Here is a 16,181-nt window from a genome sequence, read left to right on the forward strand (position 1 = left end):
GGGTTGCATTTTATTATTTGCTGTTTTGGCAGGAGGTCGATGGGTTCTACATTTTTGTCGGTTATTTTGGAGTCCTTTACCAGTGTTTGTAATAAATGTGTATGTATGTGTTTTTGAACAAAATGTTCTCCATGGTGACTCTCTGAGAAGACATTAAGGTATACTGGGGCTGTGTTATGGTGATCATTGCTCAACTTGGCTTTGTGTTGTTCCGTTGTTTCTATGTAATGGAGGTTTGAGAAGTCTCACAGTGTTTTGCTGATTACAAATTAAATTCAAGTTGTTTTTTTGAGATCTCAACATGAAATATATCAAACAAATGAATTCCCGGTGATAAGCGGAAAAACAACGATTCTAAACATGTTCTGAGTTCAGTGAGTGTAGATTTGTTAGTGCCATCTCAGCCATGCTGCAGCTATTTGTGGCTGCTGAGGTACTGTGTGATAACTCTACTGCTTGTGTGACTGTTAGGGGTTGTATTCAACACCAATAATATAATGTATGTCATATGCTCTTTGCTGCATATGTACAAATATGGGTACGGGAGCATCTGCCTCGGTAAACATGGTAGTCTGGACCAAACAATCAAGTGAATGATATTGTGGGCAACGATCCACGTCATCATCAAGCATGTCGCCGAATCTGACCACCCGATGTTTATGGTCGCCTCTTATGACCAGCAGGTTGCTGGTTACGTGTTTAACACAGAATCACCACATCTACATTCTCTCCTGGCCATCATTATATGTTGCATCATTGGTGTTCCATCCACTCAAATGTGACGTCAAACAGCTTTGTTGTTACAAGTATGTTTATGATCTATATAATCACAGCTTTATGAATATTGACCATGACATATCTTGAAGAGTGTACACAAATCTAGCTTGATTATATACCTATGTTTGACAGGGTAGTGACCTATGAACCTGTGAACAGTGCAACAAGCCTGTAGGGATGTTTTTTCGTAACTTTTACAAAAGTGATAAAAAAATAATGAAATTCTCAAATTTTACCTTGACATTGTTTTAGGACTGACTATTCCTGAATAGGTGTTGTCCCTCGAGCATGTCAGCAAGATAATTTACAGGTGTATGAAAGCCGCAACCAATACTGTTTACATACTCTGAGGCTACTTGAGAGGCAGGCACAGTACTGATCAAAACAATGATTTATGTTCTTGACAAATGTTGCTGCACATATTTCAGTCTGTTTACACATATCACTGAATCTCTCCAAATGTTGAACAGCAACACAATCATCTCCCAAGTTAAAACCTTTTTCTTTTCATTCATTAATTGTGATTTAATTTGGAAATGGATTTTTCCGACCAATTTAAACCATCTCATGTATCAGATCTCATAAAATACGATCTTTTACTCATATTTGATACTTCTCTTCAGACAGAGAAATGGAATGAGATCTTTTACTTCAAATTGATATCTCTCTGATGAGAGAAGTATGGAATTAGATCTTTTACTCCAAATTGATATCTCTCTGCTGAGAGAAGTATGAAATTAGATCTTTTACTCCAAATTGATACCTCTCTGCTGAGAGAAGTGTGGAATGAGATCTTTTAGTCTGTTTGGATATCTCTCTTCGTAAAAGAAACAGTGCATAAGAGTATTTAGTGAGATTTAGTGAGACTGTCCTGTAGCATACTCAAGGTCAGATATCTGTCAAAGAGTTATGAACTGGTTTGCTCTTCATCATTGAACAAGAAACATTGACATGGAACAAAATATGTGATATTTATTATTATTTTCTTTAAACCTGGTGTTTGCCTAATGCTTTGTCTATTGGAACACATATTTTTGTCTCGTTAGAAAATGTAATGTTTGGTGATTATGGAAATAAAGAATAGCAAAGTGCTATGTTGTACGCTTGTCTGTAGCGGAAGGCTGCGGCGTGACATGAAGCACCGGCACGGAGTCACAAGCTTCTGTCGGCAAAAGAAATATTTTATAGGCGCTTCATTAACATACGTCTTCGACTGCCATTCAAACACAAACACTTATCTCAATTTAGTTTGGCGAGTTTATTGGCAGTGCAGGGACCTGGGCTCCGTTCTACAAAGTGATCTTAGCGCTACGATAGTAAGTCTATAGGAAAATATGGGAGTTACGACTTCTTTGTGGAACGAGTTCCAGTTCTTAATGGCTGCTAACCTCAATTTGGTACTAGGGATTCGGGGTCCATTTTAATAGATGGTATTCAGGAATCAGAAGTGTGGCACGCGGGACACACATATAATCGTATTTAGTACGCAGATTCAACATTTAAACAAAAACAATGATGGAGGTCAAAAAGTCCGATATGTAATTTATTTTTTCAGTGATTTTCCGATGCTTTTGAGTTTAGTGTTGAGTGGTAGTCATCATTGGTGGGTGGGTGGGGGCACGCTCAAACAAGTCTTGTCAAGTGACGTCACGCAACGCGTGATGCTGATCTTTGGGTTATCGGCACCATGTTGGTTCCACGCATCCAAACGTCAACAGCCCCATCGTTTTCCTCCACGCGAAGCCTACACGCCTTGATATAACTGAAAGTCTGTCCAAGGTGGCGTTCAGCCTAAACTGATTAGCTGACACTTTGACTTGAATCTCTTTAATTTCAACTACGGAAAGCGGAAGGTCTGTTCGTTCACCGGTCGCGTCATGCCAAACGACGTTCCCGACTCGAATAGCTGTAGTGCTCATTGAGCCACGCGCGCACGCATTCGTAATCAGCCTTTGGCTCTCTAACCTGAGTTTAATTACTACTTACAAACAGTTGATACAACCAAAATCCGACGAGGAAAGAACCACAAATACACTGTTGTAAGAAACAGAAAGACATACCGAAAATGTACAATATCCTGAACGCATGCCATCAAAAGTATATGCCTCACGAAGTTCAAGTACATAAAAATGTCAATTATAGATCATAGCTTTCGTGCAAAATGCTCTCTATCAAAAGTACTTATGCTTTTATTGCTCCTTGTTTTATTGCCTGCGGTTCTGTGTTGACAACTGTGTTCAGAGCCTGAGATTTACAACGTGCCAGAGGCGTCTGACAATTTATTCATTACGATATCATCTATATTTCGCCATATCAATGATTTTCCATAAAACAAAAGTAGCATCGCCCCTGGCTAGCAACTTAACCCCACAGCCTACATTGACTGCCAACACTGAAGGGTGCGGCGACAGACTGACAGTGTACATACCATAAATCCATAAATATAGAAAATGCAATTAAAAAGATTTTTCACTGACACGTTTCTTTTCAACTTAGTGTCGCCCGGTGGACATTGTTACGCTGTTAGATGTACCAGATTCCTTGTAAGATTCGTGGACACTTAGAGTAGTGGGCGGTGGCTTGTCATGGTTGTATTGTATTTCTCAGGGAACAATGTGGTCGAACCATGGACGAGAATGAATCTGGGTCAGTACGTTGGGATAGCCCGAGGGACGGGGTGTTTGTGTGTTGCTTAAGAAAGCCCGGGTTTTATCCCCAAGCTAGGTACACCTGGATGAAGCCACTTGTTGTGTCCGCCGCCGTATATGGCTGCAATGTTGCCTAGAACTGTGAAGAAATCATCATTATACAGCACCCTAACAAATATCGACGTGAAGAACCCAACAGGAAGGTTATATTTTCGACAACTTTGTTTATAAGTTATTTTGTTTGGAATAGAACATTTTAAGTCATAAGAGCAAGGTGTCTCGTAACCTAGTGCTCATTCTATATCAGCCTGGTTCTCTGGATATGCTGCGCTGGCGCTACCGAGCGCCAGCGAAGAATACCCAAGGAGCCAGGCTGAGTAGCCAATAGTGTCATTATGGTCAGTACCTAAAACGGTCAATATGTTTATATACTAACGGAAAAAGGTTACGGTGCTTCAAATGGTTGAACGAAAATATGTTTATTCTGAAATTAAATAATGCGCCTTTCAATGCATATTATTGAAGACATCTCCTCGACTTTAAGGTCGTGAATTACAATTACATTTTGCTTGTGCGTGTTCATGCATGCCCGCACAATTTAGATGTCTGTGGGTTTGTTGGGAGCATGATACTCACGAGCGTGTTTTTTTTTTAATGTGAACAGCACACAATGATTGTTTAGCTATCAGGGGCTCATAAAAACACTTACGCAATGCCACGGCTTGCTGAAAATCAAGGCCGTGGGTATGCTGCAAACAGAAACGAAGTTGCCGGACATTTTAATGTTCATCAAAACAGTGTTCACAGATGACATCATGGTTTCACCAGGGCACCTTTGGGGGTCGTACAAGGGTCTTCTGGTGTCCAGATTAACGTTTTTGCGATGTTTGCGTTTCCCAATGTCGTCATTTTGGGGGTGGCAGTGTAATGGTATGGGGTGGCATCACAACTCATGGGCCACCACAACCCATCATTGTTATTGGTAATTTCAATGGCGTACGCTACCGGGACGACATCGTTCAAGATCATGTTCTAACCTTTGCGCAAATGCAGGCACGTTACGTGCTTTTGTCAATACATTTGTTACGATAACACATTGATCAGACGAATGACAATGGTTTCAAAAACATAACATTTACACCACTTTGCAAGCACAGTTACTTTCATCCGTTAGTATATGAATACCATGGCAAACTTGGTTCGAGTTCGAGCTCGGTTTGGGATTTGTTCATCTTCCACACTGTGGGTGAGAAAACTGTCTTCCTTATTATCAGATTATATATTTGATATTGAATAATTTACTAAGTATTTAAGAACGTAGCTATCAATACGTTCTTCCAGCCTTGGGACTGTACTCCACAAAGTAGCTCAAGACATTGCATATACAGTTCCACAGATCCGAGTATAAATGATGATGAATATTGAAGGAATTCGCAGGGACCGGAAGGTGAATTCGAGACAACAAGAATTCGACTCATCCAAGTTCGACACAACGAGGTTCGACTGTATAAAGAATTGAAGAGTTTATTGAAACCTGAAACATATCTTAAGTTTATAACGGAGAGAATAAGTAGAACATTTTATATTGATTTAGATCTGGTCTGTTATGTTTATAGATGAACCATGGTTATACATGGAATCTGCCATTATCCGTCTGTAATACCTCCCGTAATCCCCATATGATAAAAGTCCAAACGTTTCAATTGTCCACAAAAAGCTTTCATCAGAAACATAGTTACATTCACGTACCATAGATGTGAGAATGGCGTCACCGGATCAAATAATGCAGCATTCTCATACCCTTGTACATCCAACGTTAAACACTATTCCAATATGGTCGTCTGACGACACTCGATTTGGGAACATGAATCTTTTTCAAGAAAACGTTGTAATGATTTTTTAAACGAATATGCATCTACACTCACATAACTAATTTAAAATACGTGTCTAATATTTTGTTGAGCAGACAAGCTGTCAAGTTTTTATCCTCTTTAAGATTGACCACCGTGACAATTAATGTTACCCAAACTCACTATTAATCCCCTTTTGTGCACTCTGCATAAGATTGAATGAGTTTAATAGATGCAACCTGGTGACTCACGCGGTGTTGTGAATCAATCCTCTGTGTCCTCCGCCAGACCATGAATGTCACTTTGTGTTTATGACAGGCACACACTCTTGTCACCATGCCCGTACATCGCTACAAGCTATCGCTACTACACAAGTCGATCAAATCATTATGAAGAACTTGTCCAATCCTCGGGCATGTTGTACAAGGAAACACATTGAATAATTGCGCTACGGGATTGGCAATTAAAACCCAATATATTTCACAGCATATATTCATCTAAGTTGAATGACACGTTAGACTAACAACCACGTGTTGTATATAAGAGAGTGAAAAGGGTGTCCGTTTTATACACATCGAGGGCGAAAGGTAAGTTTACTTAAGTATTGAAACTGGTTGTTATTTCCATGTCTTCCCCTCTGGAGAGAAGTGCTGTTATCGTGTAGTTTTGGACCGGGAAGTAGGTAAAAGACACAATATCCCTCTGCAGTTGCTATATGCCCGATACATGATGCATATATAGCTATAAATACTTGCAGCTCCAAGAACAAGGAAATGCGTTGTGTTCACCAACAGTTTAAATGATGGTGTACTTTACATACATGTGCTCTTCAGTCGTCGTCCGCTGACGTAGTGAGTGTGTGTGTGTGAGAGAGAGCGAGAGAGAGAGAGTCAGAGAGAGAGAGAGAGAGAGAGAGAGAGAGAGAGAGAGAGAGAGAGAGAGAGTGTGTGTGTGTGTGTGTGTGTGTGTGTTTATGTGTATATATCTGTGCATGTTGTGTGTGGGTGCGATGCCATTAGGAGACCAGAACACAGACAGTACACGTGGAGATGCTGTGGTGTAGTTGGTAATTAAGGTTGACTCCGGTAACGAGGAGCGGGCAGGTACACAGGGTGTAGCCAACATTCTGACGAGTAACTCACACTTGAGGATCTTATTTACATGCTGCTACGTGACGGTGTTCTTTACTCCCGCCATTAGTTTCGGAGGGTGACACACATTGTAGTCATATTAGCACAACATATTTACAAGAGCACTATGCACATGTATTCTTCTAGGTTTCAAGAGTCAGTTATATGCTCGTAAAGGGTGTCCCTGTCATCAGCTAAAGCTGCATGTACAACACACCAGTCCAGCAGATCTAACGGGTTGTTTGACATAATAAATAAAATAATACATAACTGCAAGAGATAGATAATCTATTAATATATGGATATGCGGTTATCCATGTATTATCAGCTGTGATGTCATTATGATGACCAAGGTTTTGCATACCCTGATTATGACAACAGGGTCTTTATTTCTGTATACCAGTTTAACATGACAATTGTTATTTTATGTAAATCTACAGATTCCTGCTATGCCACTCTACTCTCAGACAATATGCGCCAATGCGCCGCTTTATCCACTTCTTCACATGGGACCTTTCGAGACGTTTATAGCTTGAATGATGACTATATTATGAAAACAGTTGATCATCCATAACAGTTTATCATCAGTTACATATCCATCTTCAAATGTCACCCAAACATAAAGTTAAGCCTGGTTAATAAACGACCTCATTAGTAGATGCTAGATAATAGCTTGCCCATAAATATTTCAAACCTAATAAATAAATTTGATCAATGATATGAATATAGTATAGCACTCTTTCCACGATGAGATCATTTGGTGTCATATATCCTATAGTAACCGCCCTTGGCTAAGCCCCAATAATACCTGGATAGGAACAAGCCCGTTGTATGCATACTGATAAATCTCTTATGTTGCAACTTCTCATCAGGTCAAAAGGTCATCCACTTGAGCGGCTGACAGGCATCGCTGAGATCAAAGGATTATTACGTGTTACATAATGGACACACTGTTTACATATGTATAAAACTGTGTACCGACGTAATTCAGTTAATCCTAGATACTTGATAGGCTAGAGACCACTAGAACAACACGCTATTCTATGGTACAGATTTCTAGGGGGTATTTTGAATCGGGGTGTGACCTATAGGTAGTGTATCGTTGATGGATAATTCAAGAGTCACATAGCTAATAGAAATTTTAACTTTGAGAATAACCATTGTTCATGGGTCGACTGACTCGACCTTTGAAACGTGTGAAATGCATTAGAACAATGAATACATATCTTTCCTGTGTCTTGTATACCCCAAGGGCATAATTTAGTACACCTTCGCCATCTTTGGTTTCCGTTACTGGTGCATTTATGAATAGTTTTTTATATTATTAATATGGTTTTATCTCTCTTGGGGCTACGGGGCCATATACGATCCCTCACTAGGCAACCCCATTAAGTTAGTATATGTTGACGCAATTTTAATGATGACGCCAAGATAGTAGTGACGTCTCTGTGGTATAAACGTCGTTGTTGGCGTTGTGTTGACCCTGTTAACGAACATTTGAACAATGACGCAACCGATTATGATATAATTCAGAAGTGTACCCTTTTCGCAGGATGAAGTACTGTCGGCGCCTTTGATCTTTTGGCAAAGTATCTTAGGAAACACTATATTTCTTCACAACAACCTATTAAGTGTGGACAATAAAGACATTATGGCATCTGTATATATATAGTCTACAGGTCTTAAGGAATTCGTACAAGAATTCAAGTATTTTCATCGCTCTGGCCATGAACTCATTTCGTAAACCCAGAGCGAAACTCAGACAACGTAAAACTATCTCTGTAAAGTGTCTGAAGGAGCATCTGGTTTATTTAGCCGTCGTTTCTCTTGGTCTCTGATTGAAGTGCACGGCCGACCCTGATCCAGGTGATGTCCATGGGCGTGTCCCGACATGCTAATCACTATTCCTGCTTGTTCAATATGAAATCCGTCTCGGGTAATCACAGACTGTGATGGGACAGCTTGATGTATAACTAAGTGGAGGCACAACAACCTATGTACTTAGTACCTACAATTACATGTGTTGAACAGGTTGGTTAGATTCCATGCAAGTAACGCAACGAGCCCACCTGTGTCTCACCTGTGTCTCACCTGTGATTACATCCTGATATTACGATGCCATTCAGAGAGTACACGTGGAGATGCTGTGGTGTAGTTGGTAATTAAGGTTGACTCCGGTAACGAGGAGCGGGCAGGTACACAGGGTGTAGCGAACATGCTGACGAGTAACTCACACTTGAGGATCGTATTTACATCTACATTTTTGCTACGTGACGGTGGTTTGAGTTTCGCGAAGAACGAAGAAAGCGTTTTTGTGTTGATTAGCGCTTGCACAGTGACGATCGTGAAGACATTTATAGGTGTAGCAGTAGTAGTGTTGTGATGCCGGCTGTACTACTACTACTACTACTACTACTAGTAGTAGTAGTAGTAGTAGTAGTAGTAGTAGTAGAAGTAGTAGTAGTAGTAGCATCATGCAGTTGTAGTGCATTTTAACATTAATTGTAGAGGCAGCCGAAGGCTTCATTTCTTAGACATGTTGTTTTTGAAAATCAATAAATTTGCTTTTTTCGGTACAAATTTACATTTCAAGCATGACAGCTCCGACGTTCATACAGTTTGGCCCTCATTCTATGAGTGTTCATACTCCATTGAACTCACACAAAGTGAAAGTCAATTCTTAAATAAATAACGCCCATAAACATTCAACACACGTCAGAATCAATCACGTCAATATTTAATCAGGCTACGATACTGATTACGTTCCCATCCTGAAACTAAGGACAACATATATATGTGCATGTTCTTGCTACATAATGATGCTGTAAGTGTATATATTGAACTATTCATACATGCAATAATATATATATATATATATATATATATATATATATATATATATATATATATATATATATATATATATATATATATATATATATATATATATATATGTCACCTTCATTCCTCGCATGGATATAAGATAATCGTTATCAGATGTTGTTTGTTTGTTTATTTGTTGTTTAAGGCTGCACTCAGCAATATTCCAGTTGTATGACGGCGGCCTGTAAATAATCGAGTCTGGACCAAACAATCCAATGATTGACATCATGAGCATCTATCCACGCAATTAGGATACGATGACATGCATCAACCAAGTCAGCGAGCCTGACCAGCCGATCCCGTTAGTCGCCTCTTACGACAAGCACATTCGCTTTGTACGGCAAGTATGGATTGCTGAAGACCTATTCTACTCCGGATCTTCACGGGTCTTATCAGATGTTGAGAAGTATCTATGACCTAGGTCCATGGTAGTATTGTACAGATATCGGTAGTTTATAGGGTGGTACAGTAGCGAGGGTAGGAGCAGGGCGGTAAACTGAGCGTCAGACACGACTGTGTATTGTCGTCCATGTCTACCCCCGTCTCTAAACTCTGAACTCTGAACTCTGAACACGCCCAAATTTAATCTCCTGTGAAGGAGAACACATTATAAACACACAAGTATCTCCTTCTAGCGAACAGGTAGACGCGATAAAAGTGGCGTTTGAAATGTATATGTGTTTAATCACATAACCCGAGCCGTGAAGTCATCAATCGCGCACCTGGCGGCTGGGCTTGGATGTTGCAACACTGAGGGCACACGCCTCCGTGGTTTCAGGGCCGACATCCAGCGGGTTTGTCCGATGGTGGGGAGGGCAGGTGGGTCAGAAGTCCCTCTGTGCCGAAGGGACGCTGATAGCGAGATCGCAAGTTAGTCACAGATTATGTGACACTGTCGGGTAATAAATGGAGAAACTAGGAGTCATTATCAGGCTTGTGGATACATTGCTCTTACATTTTTCACTGATGTATTGAGGTCGCCGCGAGAACACCATGTAATCTGTTTTCTTTGTGTAAAGTTGGCGTTTCTGAATAACTAGTATCCGAGTGACCGTGACGAATTACCAATGTCTGAGTGCCCGTGACGAATTACCAATGTCTGATTGACCGTGACGAATTACCAATGTCCGAGTGACCGTGACGAATTACCAATGTCCGAGTGACCGTGACGAATTACCAATGTCTGAGTGACCGTGACGAATTACCAATGTCTGAGTGACCGTGACGAATTACCAATGTCTGAGGGACCGTGACGAATTACCAATGTCTGAGTAACCAAGAGATCAAGGTTAAAAAATGTCTGTCTGGTATACGGAAGCACATTAGACTTGCACAGGCCTCAAAGGCAATAATTATTAGTATAAATCATAATTTCTAGATTATATAAATAATAAGAACAAGTTGTCCCTATAAAAGTGTACTGTCCGCTTATGTAGACTTGCCTATTTAAAAAATTACTATACACCCATGGACTTATTCAGTACAGCCTGTGAATGATCAAGTTTATTAATGGTTCACAGTTCAACAATAAGTAGAACGTATGAATAGCCCAGTGTTTGAATGATTCAACTTCAGTTGACTTTATTAAAAGCAGATCTCTTGATCACGTCTAAAAAACCGAACATCTGAATGATCAAGTGTCCCAATTAACCAGCCTCTGAGTGTTCCAGTGGCTTGACCAAGTGCTGTGAATGATCCAGTTGTTGATTTATTCAGTATCTGAATTACTCTCCATGTATACAACTATCATTATCCATGTCTGTTACGAATCTCGGAACGGCACCTAGTGGTATTGCCTGACCTACTCTGAACACTTCTATCAGCAGGTGCTGATATCAACCCACGTGCAGGCTAAACAGTCACACAGCGGAAACGCAAACAGCCAAAACAATATGTAAAAAGTGTTAACAAAATCTTTAAGTTCAGTATGTACACAGTCAAGACAAGTCAAATTCCCCGGTGTCTTTAATTCCAGTTATATCACGTATAGGTGTATCTCGAGGAATGGCCCTTGACTTCCCTCTGTTTACTCAGTTGACGCAGTTGGGGCTCGACTAACACGACTCTATAGCGTACACCGCGCAGGATGTGTCAAACAACACGACTCTATAGCATACAACGAGCAGGATGTGTCAAACAACAGGTCGTCTTTAATACTGATAGATTGCATTACAGAGCGCCATAACGCATATTGAAGGCAAATGTTTACTTCTGCGTTGAGACCAACGAAATAAGCCATAGACTAACGTTAGCATCTCATTGATCAACACATTCACGTGTAATCTGAGTATGTCATCAGGTACATACCACATTTTAACGTCACAGATCACACCGATCCCTTCCCGAGCTACCATCAAGGGTGCACGGGTTGCGTCCCTTAACCGTGCAGGATCCGTTGATTGTGGGTTCGGCATCCATATATCTTTCCCGATTATATGATTCTTTGCCTATCCCCTCTATGTCGATGATCCTGGGATTAACTGAGTGGTAGGCGTTCAAGATCTGCATCAATTCAGGCGCTTTTCCCATATTTGGCTGACGCACCTTCGTGTGACTGACGTTCTGATCAAAGCGGCGTCAACCCAAATCACTCACTCCTTCAACTGTAACGATATGCAATTGTTGTTGCGCAGTTCTTCTCTGTTCGAATGTCAACTAGGCTCCCAATCTCATTAAAATCAGACCTTAGTTCCCGCTACCGCTAAACAAAGATCTGAGGACATCCCGTTTGGGGTCACGTCAGAACGACCTTTCAGTCCGACCAATCAGAGCGTCGCTTACTAGATTATGAAAGTGACCGTCGGAATGTGATTTCTAATCATGCAACCTCGAAAGTTTAACATGGGGTATTCCGAACGTTAGTTACGGGTTTAACGACTGAATCCTTACAATTTAGACCATCTATTAGCCATTCCAGAATGTTTTTTTGTTCAGGTTTCAAATTTGAAATCGAGAATTTGTCAAAATATGTTTCGAAGCGTAGTCGCCAATTTGAAATTAGTACCGTAAAGCACGAGAAAGCTGCGCAAGGTCGGTCTGACGTGACCCTAAATGGGATGGCCTCAGATCTTTGTTTAGTGGTAGCAAGAGCTAAGATCTGATTTCAAAGAGATTGACTAGGCCCCTTTCCACAAAGGGATCTTTACGCTACGATTATCGTAACGCTATCTTAAAGTGTGGGAGTTAACGCTTAGCGCTAACATCACCTTGGGCCCTGATCTACAAGAGGAAATGGGGCAAGCTTTCATATGAGGAAGTTATATACAAAACAAAACAAACACTACCTCCCACGCTCGAAAATGTCAAAACATTTTTTATTTAGAACAAAATAATTCGCCAGTGTTTTATTGCGAATATCCTCCGACAACGGAAATTGAGTCACCTCCGGATACAGCGGCCATAGCCGGGGCATCTATGTAATCGGTTAGTAATGTCCTATGGCTGATAAGGCCACAACAATTCAGTATTTGTTTGTTGAATGTTCTTGTCATTATGAGAAGCTAGAGGTTTTGTGCATGTATTTTAGCACTACAATAGCGACTGCTGTTTCAATAACTGAACCGTCTTTTTTCAGAAGCTGAGTTTAGGGACAAAGTAGACACAATTTATGGAAGGCTTGCTTGACAACGGTATAAGGATCTGTACCGAAACGTCGCCATTACAGTAATGAAAGAAGCTGTTATCCATAAATTGTGTCTAATTTTCCACCCGTCAACTTCTTAGTAATGCCTATCAAACAATTTAGGTATAGGGAGGTATTCATACACCTGCCTGTAGTCAGATATTGTGGTGTGATCATACAATCAGCGAACATACATTGTATTGAAAATATTCGTAAAAGGGCGCAGTGATTCCAACGAACGAATAATACAGTTGTTGCCGCATGATAGTTAGGTTCAATGACCGATTTCGTAAAGCAGAAAAATATATTATAAAAAAAGATATACACAAAGTATTGAATACAATTACACACAGTTTCATAACGTCGAGATAATGTTTGTCTATAACGCCTCGTAGCGAGAATGGCTTTATCATGTACACACAGTCGCAGAGGTTGTTGATAAAAACGCTCACTATGCATTCCATCACCACTTCTCTCCTAGCCGATACACGTTTTTAATGATGAAAGACCAGTCGGCGCCAGAGACGTGATAGATACGGGTAATTACGCAAAGGTAAATCGAATGGTTCTGCCCCAGAATCTATGAAACTACTTAAAGTAGGACATACATACACCAAATCTGTCTCACAGTCCTGAACCTTATTATTTCCCCTTCCATACTGTAGTGATATAGCCCTAAATGTAGCAAATATAGATTTCCTACAGGTTCTTCCATCTCACTGGGTCTACTTTTCAATTTAAATTAGTTACTTGTTAAGATCAAAATTTTATATTTTCAGGGGCTAAGCTTTCTGAAATGAACATATCTTACGGAAAGAAAAACAGTTGTTAAATTAATTTATCTTAATAAAAATATAATAAAAAGGAGCCCAGAGACTCTCTTCATCCTGATACAGCAGTAATCGGGACTTGCCAAACACTATAGACTTGCATGGGCTGTATATATTTGTACCAGAGTCTGTATGACAGACTAAGCTTTCGTCAAACGTACACCTTGAAGAGACCGCCTCCGTGGTCTAGTGGTAGAGCGTCCGCCCGGAGAGCGATCCCCGCCGCGTCATACCAAAAGACGTTAAAAGATGGTACTTGTTGTTACCCTGTCTGGCGTTCGGCATTAAGGGGTTAAAGCAAGGACTGGTCGGCTCGGAGTCAGTATAATGTGTCTGAGTAAGGTATTCATGTTAGACTGCGGCATGGTATCTCAGTGAGCTAGCACTATAAATCGGCATCAGTATGGTCTAGTACAAGCAGCCCCCCAAACACACACACGTGCATGCACGTCGCTATATGAGTACAATAATCTTGGACGCGACGTTAAACCCAATTTCACCTCACCTACACCTTGAAGGCTCGTCTGGTGCAACTGGCTGTGAATGAGCCCAATCCAGACAACATCGTGTGTGGACACTTAAATATACTTCTTCTCCCACACCTTATATCTCCCACAACCTGTTGCTGCTGCTAATAACTATTTTAAGGCTCCATGCAGCCGTTTTGGCAGCTTTCACTATAATACGAGCAGAAGTGCTGATTCCCAATAGATATAACAGGGTGATGGTGAAACTGGAGACCGTGACCCCTGCTTAACCGACATCATGTTAAACAGTAACATCTTGAGGTGAAATTGCGTAAACACAAGATAATATTTTTTTTATCTCTGGCAAACCTCATGATATTCACGAGTATTCATTTCCCTGTTATACGTTCCCCAACACAGGTTGTATTTGTTTGTGTACTTAAACCGGGTTTGTTTACTTTTCGGATATCATGACTAGTTTTCGAGTGATGTTGGTTTCATATGATCGTATTCAAAAACAATCTCACGTTGAAAAGCAATATAGTTAGTGCAAGGAGGTCTTGAAAGTAAATGTCTGTCTTTTTTATTGACGAAATGCTTCGAAAAGGCCCCTTAATCACGATAGGCTGTCATCTGAATTGCACATCGCACCCAATCTCCGACGTTGCTTTCCTTGAAGACGATTTTGAACTCTTTTGAACCAATCAGAGCATGGAGCAATTCTGATCACGAGGTTGATTTAATAAAAAAAATGTAATTGGATATATTGCGGGCAGCGGGAGATAGCATATTACAAATTACTCATTCTGACTCATTGTCCACAAGTATGATGAAATTGGTAAAGATCACTTTTCATATTTTGAATGTCATGGTTAAAGGTACTCATCGAGTTATACCAAGAATCTGGAAGACCTTTAATAACACGTGACCTACAAACGTCACAATTGAATTCATTTTCTGCAGACGTCAGCATTACAACATCCTGATTAAACCTATAGCTTACATTTATACACATCATTAAACGAGCATCTATGTCATACTGATATTACGAAACGAGTGTCAGAATTTTTGTGTTTCCCAAGTTTGTGCGAGGCTCAAACGTGAAATCTTACACGAGTTTCGTAAAATAAGTATGATACACAAACATGCATACAATTAATTCAATAAGCATTGTATCGCCCTGGGTTTTTTGTTACACAAAACCTTCACCCAAGCTGCTCATAAAATGGCCGTTCCACGGCTACTTTTGTTCGCATGTGTCTACATCACTTCAAAGACTTACAAACCTATTGTTGGTGTAATCAGGTATCAGATGTTTATGTAATCGTATGTTTTCATGTTAGACGGTTTACAGTAAACAGTTTAGATCATATATGACATGCAACTATGTTCACACTGATCTTGCAAATACCTACTTGGAGACGGCACTAATTACTCTGTCTCGTAGTTGATTCTGTCTGTTCAAGATCAGCATTTGTATTCCTGGCATTTGTCGTGTAGTTGGGTAGTCTAGTGGTTCGTGCGTTCGCTGGCCCCGCCAAAAAACCTGGTTTGATTGCCTCCTCCGGCACACATTTTGAAGCTCGTTCATTGCATAAAAATGAGGTGCAAAGATTATACACTCACGTAAGGATGTATTATGTACATTATATAAATTAATCTATGAATATGATCATATTATCGACGAAAGTGTTTTCACTGTGTATACAGATTTATGTATGAACATCAAGGGTTTACTCGCGGTAAGTTTTGGTTTGGTTTGGTTTGTTGTTTTACGCCGCACTCAGCAATATTCCAGTTATATGACGGCGGTCTGTAAATAATCGAGTCTGAACCAGACAATCTAGTGATTGATATCATGAGCATCGATCCACACAATTGGAATCAATAACATGCTTCAACTTCAGCGAGCCTGACCCACCCGACCCCGTTAGTCGCCTCTTACGCGGTAGCATGTAACCACGTGATATATAC

Source organism: Haliotis cracherodii, unplaced genomic scaffold (genome assembly GCF_022045235.1).
Source record: "Haliotis cracherodii isolate W230 unplaced genomic scaffold, xgHalCrac1.p SCAF_4, whole genome shotgun sequence".
Taxonomy (NCBI): Eukaryota; Metazoa; Mollusca; class Gastropoda; order Lepetellida; family Haliotidae; genus Haliotis; species Haliotis cracherodii.